Source organism: Microtus ochrogaster, linkage group LG3 (genome assembly GCF_000317375.1).
Source record: "Microtus ochrogaster isolate Prairie Vole_2 linkage group LG3, MicOch1.0, whole genome shotgun sequence".
Lineage (NCBI taxonomy): Eukaryota > Metazoa > Chordata > Mammalia > Rodentia > Cricetidae > Microtus > Microtus ochrogaster.
In genome coordinates, this window is record NC_022029.1 from 27,039,866 (window position 1) to 27,049,277 (window position 9,412).

Below are 9,412 nucleotides of genomic sequence, written 5' to 3' on the forward strand. Positions count from 1 at the left end.
GGTGGCGGGGAGGAGGCGGAAATCCTCAATAAATAAATAAATTTTAAAAAAAATAATCAGGGTTAGTTGGGTCCCAGGTCAAGAAGCTACATTTAGTGAAGTCTTCCTGCTGACAGCGTTTTCAGGTGAATTAGTACCTTACATAGTAAAATACAGGGGTGATCCATGTGTGTGTCCCTATTTGGACAGTCTTACGGAATCAGTAGGATTGAATCAAGAGGATTCCCTTTACTGCCCTTAACTAACCGTTACCCTTGAGGAATCACAGTTGGATTGAGTGTCTATCTTTTTCATACCGCACAGAGGAGATTAATTCCTATTCATTTGAACCATATCCAAAAGCACAGCATCACCTCCATCCCACTGAGGCGAGGTCTCCAAAAAATGAGCTTGAGAGGCATACATTCAGTCTGCAATAGCCCACCGAATTACGAGCATATTTTTCTTTTGCTGTACACTGAAAACAGGGAGCACACTTTTGAAGACATGGTGAAAGAATCAGGAGCCTTGTCATTCTCTTGGGTTGCATATTTTCAAAAGAATAAATGTACTGAAGCTAAAACTTAGACACTCGATTTTTATTTTCGCTAGCTCTTAGTTATACAAATTCAGCTGTAAGTTCACATGACTTTCTGGGGGTGTACATCCTCCACTTTAATTAGCATTGGGACAGCCAAGACTTGTGCATAAACACCTTGAAAATGCCATTTATTTCATTCCTAAAGATACTATTTGCAGAACTCCCCTGTGACAAGGCCAGCATAGTACATCATTAATGACTTAAGAAAAAGAAAACTGTATCAATTAAAGCATGTTCTTTTATAAAAAGATAGCAATTAACCAAAGGCCCACGTGTTGACATTCACTGCTATTTCACAGCAGATTTAGTGTGATAGCAACATAACTGATTTTGGAAGTGAAAATAATTGATGTTTCAGACACACATGGCATTAAAAATAGGATTTTCTTCCATTGGAGGGTTGAGATACATTGTTGACTAAAAACATCCACTTCTATATCCAGCATCCTGAAGACATCCTCCCCAGAGCAGGACCATAGGGTTCCTTGTCTCCATGGCAGCTCAGCCTGAGCATCTGAGCATCTGCCTCAGCCAGCTCCTGCCTGGAGATGCAGATGGTACTCAGAGGAAATAGTCTGGATGCAGTGTCTCAGCACACCTCAGCTCTGATGTTAAAGGATAGCAATGCAGACCCCTTATATTCAAGCTCATATTCTCCCAAAGCAGTAGGCACAACGAAGGTAATGAGAGCCCTGTTTCAGCTCTGTTGTAGGAACCAACCTGAGCCAGGTCCATGCCGTGAAGGAATCTGGGGCATCAGCAGATGTGTCCAGCTGACAGAGCCCAACTCTTCAGTTCTATGAAGTTAAAGCAAGGGATGGAGAGTATCTTGTAAAGGGAAGAGAAAGGGATCAGCAAAGTTTACACAAAAAAAATAGTGAAGGTAAAAATGAACTTCCCTTTGGAAAATAAAGCATCCCTATGCAAAGGAGGAATGTAGGAGAGATGAATAAACTCATTCCCAGTTCTTGGTCATTGAGTATGGCATAGTTAAGGGAAGTAGGAGAAAATATAATTTTGAAGGAGACAAAACAATTGGGAATTATTTCAAAAGTCAAGTTATTCGTCCAGCCTTCAACATCCACAGGTTCCATCCACAGATCCAACATAATCACAGATTACAAATACTCTCTGGAGAACATTTAGCTATGTGCTGAATTGCACAGAGACTGCCTTCCTGCTGTTATTCTGAAAATCATGCAATGTAACAATGGTCTGCATGGCATTCATCCTACATAAGATATTACAAACAGCCTAGAGAGTACTTAGAATAAATAGGAGGTGTGTGTGGCCTCTATGAAAATATTGTGCCATGTGAGGAAGTTGAGTATCCCGGATAACCTTCTGGAAACTGGGTCAGGAAATTTTTTGTCATATTAAAGAGATTAGAAATTGGTGGCATTCTTTGAATAGAGAGTTCTACTATTAGTACAAATACAATATATCGGATAAGCGAGAAGAAACATTTAAGATTTCTGTGGAGTCTAAGCAAGGCACAATAAGGACCTGGAGGTGAGGGGAGTAAGTGGGTAAAGAGGTAGTATCACTGAAAGCAGAAGAAGGTGGCTCAATTGGAGCTCTGGTAGAATCACTTAGGTCAAGAATGCACCAACAAGCCTTATCTCCATAGCAACTGGTTTGTTGGAAGGGAAGGCTATGAGTAGCAGAAAGACAGGTAGAAAATCCCCAGGTCCTGTCATGTCTTCCCCAGGAGCTCGGCTCATGGCAGGGAGTACTGATGCAGTAACACTCTTTTGAGTGTGATAAAAAATACATTGGAAGCTATTTGTCCCAAATGTCAATGTTGGGCTCTTGGGGGTCGTAAGATACAGTTTAGGCTGATCAACCCTAAATCTTCATTGGAGCTGGAATATAGATTCGTGATATGGGTGGGTAGAGTGGTGTTCCTCTTGTGAGGTTTGGCTGTGCAGGAACCACAGTGTCCTCAGTCTCCAGGCAAGACATCCAACAGAATCCAGAAACCAGAGCTGGGACTCTAAAGTCAGCTATAGCCCTGGGTGAGCACACCTCCTCATTCTTTCAATAAGGGAACAGGACGGAGAGGGAGCTGTAGCGAGCAGAGCTCTGGCTCCACAAAGCTAAACCTACGAAACATGCAAACACACCCCAAGGTCTACATGGTGCTGTTCATGTCTGCCTCAAGCTGCTCACAGTGTGTGAGGGAGGAAGAGCAGAAGTCTAGGACTGTAGGAAGGAAAGACCTCAGAAGATTAATTCTAATTTCTGTTCTCCGTGAAGGAAAACCACGTGGTTACATGAAAGCATGCTCATGATTCAGCTGTAAACACACCACATAAAGTCATCTGTCTGCACATTACTTTGCATTATCTATCCAGCCACATGAATGCAGAGAAAAGGCAGAAACCCACACTGGAAGATCAGTGGTGGCTACATTGTGTCAGGCATATTGTTCAATGTTGTATCAGCTTCTTCTCCACACTGCCTGGTTTTTTTTATTTTTATTTTTTATTTATAATCTTGCTACATTTCTATTGTAAAAAGGAAGGGACATTTGTAAGACTAAGACTTCGCTTGGAAAGGCCACTCCTGCCAGGGAAGGAGGTAGGCTGGCAGCAGATTCTTCCATTCCTCCTTATCCAAACCCCCAGTCACATTCCTAGGTCTGCAACACAACAGCAGCTACAGTCTTCCTCCCTCCCTCCCTCCCTCCCTTCCTTCCTTCCTTCCTTCTTTCCTTCCCTGCTCACATCTCCTGGGGATCCCAGGAACCTTCTCCTCCTCCCCTTCCTCCCCACACTCATGGTTTTATCCCATCCCCCAAATCCAGCTGGATCACCCTACTTACTACCTTCTCCTTCCATTTCTGCAATCCTTCGGTCTCATCCCCAGATCTATAGCAGACCGGGAAGTGCATTTTAAGCAACTTCCAAAGTCTAGAATTGACCGAGACATCTCTTCACTCTCTGCCAAAATTCCAGGGAGACTAACTAAGCAGATCCTGGCTGGACACTTGGCTTTCCTCCCTCCTGTGAACCTTCTCAGACCCCTGTTCTACCCCCACTCCTAAGTGTCAGCTCCCAATACTAAGCAACACATTTCATCCAGAACCCCAGTGGCCACACACATCCAGAGCCCAGCAACCATACCATCTGAATATTTAAGTGTAGCTGAAGAACAAAAAAAAAAAAAAAAAACTAAATTCCTTTTTAAAATCCAGGAAAACACAAACAAGCATTGTAAGGAAGTGAAGAAAACTGTTCCAGACCTGAAAATGGAAATAGAATCAATAAAACCCAAACTGGGTTCATTATGGAAATGAAAACTTTAGAAATCTGAACAGGAACCACAGAGGTGGCTTCACAGATAGAATCCGAGAGATGGAAGAAAGAATCTCAGGCACTGGTGACATGATAGAAGAAACGGATACATTGGTCAAAGAAAATGCTAAACCTAAAAATAAAGCAAAAGAAAAAAAACTCTGAAACAAAACATTTAGGAAATATGGAACACTAGGCAAGACCAAATGTAAGAATAATAGGAATAGAGAAGAAACCAAGCTCAAAGGCCTGGAAAATATTTTCAATAAAATCATAGGAGAAAATATTTCTAACCTAAAGTAAGAGATACCTATACAAACACAAGAAATACAAAAAACACCAACTAGACTGGACCAGAAAAGAAAGTTCCCTCAGCACATCATAATAAAAAAACTCAATATGCAAAACAAAAGAATATTAAAAGCTACAAAGGAAAAAACTGAGTAACATATAAAGACAGGCCTATTAGAATTATACCTAACTTCTCATTGGAGAATAATGTCCTGTAGCCTCTATGAGACCACAGGGACCATCCCAGACAACTATAACCAGAAAACTTTGCATCACCACAGATAAAAATATATATATATATTTCATAATAAATACAAATTTAAGCAATATTTATCTACAAATAAAACCCTACAGAAAGCTCTAGAATGAAAACTCCAACATGAGTAGGTTATTTACAACCATAAAAACACCAGGAGTAAATAACCCCATGCCAGCAAAATCAAAAGAAGAGAATAATCTCACACTGCTAACACTAACAGCAACAGTAACAACAACAAATTAACAGTAATCAACAATTATTAGCAATTGAAACCTCTCTATATCAATGGATTCAATTCCATAATAAAATGACACAGACTAGCAGTCCCCACCTGCCTGCTAACAGGATAACCACCACTGCCACCCACTGGATTCTGCTCCCCCAAGACCCACTCCACCGACCAATCCCTCCTACCCCATCATCCTCCTTGTGGTTGACACTTCCCTGTAATTCTAACAGACTTTATAGACACAGGTACAACTCACACCAGGCAAAAACACAGGTGAGTGACTGGCCTTCCAGCTGAGCTGCTGCAATCTCCAGACTTTCTAGAATTCAATAAAAATGAATGCACAACATACCCAAACTTATAAGACTCAATGAAAGCAGTGTTAAAAGGAAGGTTCATAACACTAAATGCCTACATAAAGAAGCTGGAAAAATTTCATACTAGCAACTTAGCAGTACATCTGAAAGTGCTAGAACAAAAGAAGCTAACACACCCAAGAAGAGAAAACATGAGGAATAATCAAACTGAGGGCTAAAATCAACAAGATAGAAACAAAGAAAACAATACAAAGAATCAGTGAAACGAATTGGTTCTTTGAAAAATTCAACAAGATAGACAAACCTTTATCCAAACTAACTACTACAAAGAAGAGAAAAAAATCAAACAAAATCAGAAATGAAAAGAGAGACACAATAACAGATACTGAGCAAATCCAGATAATCATTATCTCATACTTCAAAAACCTGCACTCCACAAAAATTGAAAATCTAAAAGACATAGACAAATTTCTCGATAAGTACCACATACTAAATTAAATCGAGACTAGATAAACAATTTAAAACCCCTATGGAGATAGAAGTGGTCATAAAAAAAAAAGTCTCCCAATCAAAATAAATAAATAAATAAATAGTTTAAAAAAAAAGCCTAGAGCCAGATGGTTTCAGTCCAGAATTCTACCAGGCTTTAAAAGTATAGCTAATAGCAATACTCCTCAAATTGTTTCACACAATAGAAACAGAAGAAACATTGCCAAATACTTTTTTTTTTTTTTTTGGTTTTTCGAGACGGGGTTTCTCTGTGGCTTTGGAGCCTGTCCTGGAACTAGCTCTGTAGACCAGGCTGGTCTCGAACTCACAGAGATCCGCCTGCCTCTGCCTCCCGAGTGCTAGGATTGCCAAATACTTTTTATGAGGTTATAGTCACCCTAATACTCAGACCACACAGAGCTTCAACAAAGAACAAGAATTACACATCAATTTCCCTCATGAATGTAGACACTAAAATACTGGCAAAGTCCAGGAATATATCAAAAATATCATCCAGCATGATAAGGTAGGCTTTGTCCCAGAGATGGTTCAACATACAAAAATCTGTCACCATATAAAAAAATTTAAAGAAAAAAAACATATATCATATCACTAGATGCTAAAAAAAGTCTTTGACAAAATCCAACACCCCTTTATAATTAAGGTTTTGGAGAGTCAGGGATACAAGGAACATATCTAAACTTAATAAAAAGTCATATACATCAAATTAAATGGAGAGAAAAGCAAAGCAATTCCACTAAAATCACGAACAAGGCAAAACTGTCCACTCTCTTGATAGCTATTCAATACAGTATTCAACATTCTAGATAGAGCAATAAGACAACAAGAGGAGATCTAGGGTATACAAATTAAAAGACGTCAAAGTATCACAATTTGCAGATGATATGGTAGTGCACATAAGCAATCCCAACAATTTCACCAGAGAATCCCTACAACTTTTAAACACCTTCAGCGATGTGGCTGCATATAAGATTAACTCCAAAAGAATCAGTAGCCCTTCTACATAGAAAATTATAAATGAGCTGAAAAAGAAAGCAAGGAAACAACATCCTTTACAATAGCCACAAATAATATAAAATATCTTGGGTTAACTCTAACCAAGCAAGTGAAAGACCTGTGTGACAAGAACTTTAAGTCTTTGAAAACACAAATTGGAGAATATATCAGAAGTTGAAAAGATCTCCCATGTTCATGGATTGATAGGATTAACATAGTAAAAACAGCCGTCGTACCAAAAGTAATCTACAGATTCAATGCAACCCCCATTAAAATTCCAAAACAATTCTTTACAGACCTCAAAAGAGCAATATTCAACTTCATATGGAACAGCAAAAAAAAAAAAAGTATAGCTAAGACAATCTTGTACAGTAAAGGAACTTCTGAAAGTATCACTATCCCTGACTTCAAGCTCTACTATAGAGCTATAGTAATAAAGACAGTATGATATTAGCATTAAAACAGACAGGTGGGTCAATGGAATCTAATCAAAGATCCTGACATAAATCCACACACCTATGAACAACTAATTTTTGACAAAGAACCCAGAATTAGACAATGAAAAAAAAAGAGAGCATCTTCAACAAATGGTGCTGGTAAAACTGTATGTTGATATGCAGAAGAATACCAATAAATCCATATCTACCACCCTGCACAAACCTCAAGTCCAAGTGAATCAAAGACCTCAACATAAATCCAGTTCCACTGAACCTGATAAAAGAGAAAGTGGGAAATAGTCTCAAATACATTGGCACAGAAGACAATTTCCTGAATAGAACACCAGTAGCACAGACACTAAGACTGACAATTAAAAATGGAAGCCCCGATACTGAAAACTTCTTTATGGCAAAGGACACTGTCAAGAAGGCAAAACAGCAGCCTACAGAATGGCAAGAGATCTTCACTAACCCCGCATCTGACAGAGGGCTGGTCTCTGAAATATATAAAGAACTCAAGAAACTAGACATCAAAAAAAAAAAAAATAATCCAATTTAAAAATGGGGTACAGATCTAAACAGAGAATCCTCAACAGAAGCATTTCAGGTGGCCAAAAGACACTTAAAGAAATGTTTGACATCCTTAGCAATCAGGAAAATGCAAATCAAAATGATTCTGATATTCCATCTTACACCTGTCAGAATGGCAACTTAAGCTGGAGATGACATAGAACACTCTTCCATTGCTGGTGGGAGTGCAACCTTACACAACCACTTTAGAAATCAATATGGCAGTTTCTCAGACTTGGGAATCATTCTACCTCAAGACCCAGCTATACCAATTTGGGGCATATACTCAAAGAATGCTCAATAATACCACAAGGATACATGTTCAACTATGTTCATAGCAGTGTTATTTATAATAGCCAGAACCTGGAAACAACTGAGATGTCCCACAACCAAAGAATGGATAAAGAAAATGTAGTATATCTACACAATGGAGTATTATTCAGCTGTTAAGAACAATGACAGGAAATCTGAAAGCAAATAGATGGAACTAGAAAAAACCATCTTGAGTGTGGTAACCCAGACCAAAAAAGACAAACTTGGTATATACTCACTCATAAATGGATATTAGCTATAAAGGGTAACTATACTGCAATCTACAGCCCCAGAGAGGTTAGGTAACAAGAAGGGCCCTAAGAGATACATGGTTTTTCTGGGAAAGAGATAGAAGAGATCTTCTGGATAAACTAGGGTATTAAGACCTCACTCATTTCTTTGCTTTATGTCTAAAAGCCACTTATGAGTGACTATGTATATTTGTCTTTCTGGGCCTGGGTTACCTCACTCAATATGGTTTTTTTTTCTAAATCTATTTATTTGCCTGCAATTTCAAGTTAGTTCACAACCCCAAAGAACATAGACAACAAAAAGGACCCTAAGAGAGACATAAATGAATCTACATAGGAAGGAGAAAGAGATAGGATCTCCTTAGTAAATTGGGAGTGTGGGTGTCAGGGTAGCAGGTAGAAGAGGAAGGGGAAGGAGGGAGGGGAGCAGAGAAAAACATATAGCACAATAAAAACAATTTTAAAAAGATTCTCAAGGGGAAAAAAAAGACCTCACTCGTTGAACCCATTGATCACATTTCCCAGCTACTAGGAAAAGGTTAGTTTGTCTTGAAGGAGATCCAAAGACAGTAACTGGATGGGCTATGCTCTAAAGGCCCTTTTGTCTTTCACATGATTTTTTTCATAAATAATAGAGGAAGCAAGCTCAGGCACCTAATTGGAGAGGAGCTAACCTTTCTCCATGCTGCACTGCGAAGCATTTGAAATCAAGCAGGAATGCTCGTAACTGTTTGATTATATTTCATTTAAATAATAAACCCAAAGACTGATCTTTACTGTAATATGCAACTGTGACAAGGCACCTTCAAGTCCCCTCTATCAAGCTTTACATGAAGAGAAGGAACAATCAAAAGAAACAGAACTTCATCACCAACATGCCCCAAGTTTCTAAAATTATAGTCAGCCCATTGTCCTGGAGGAGAAAAGTAGGCTCCCAGCACATGAAACTGCCTGAGTCCTCCTTACCCTGGATAGAGGCTTCACTACTTTCCTGATTTTTGTCAGAGGCCTCCTTCTGGGCCCATATCTACTAAACCTCACTGAGACTTGTTAATAGAATCACACTGGATATGTTAGTGGCTTGAGTAAAGGCCTGCTGGGCCTGCAATTTACATGGAACCTCCTGTCCTAGTGATTTCTTATGATATATCTGCATGGAGTTTTGTTTTTGAAGAAGGAAAATGTTGACTTCAATCATTTTTTTTTTTTTTTGCTAAATGATGCAATCTTCCTGTAGTGATTTTTTCTATGTTTTTTTATTGAGAAAAGGAAGAAAAAAAACAAGTTTCCGCCTCCTCCCAGCCTCCCATTTCCCTCCCCCTCCTCCCACCCTTCTCCCCCTCCTCCCACCCTTCTCCCCC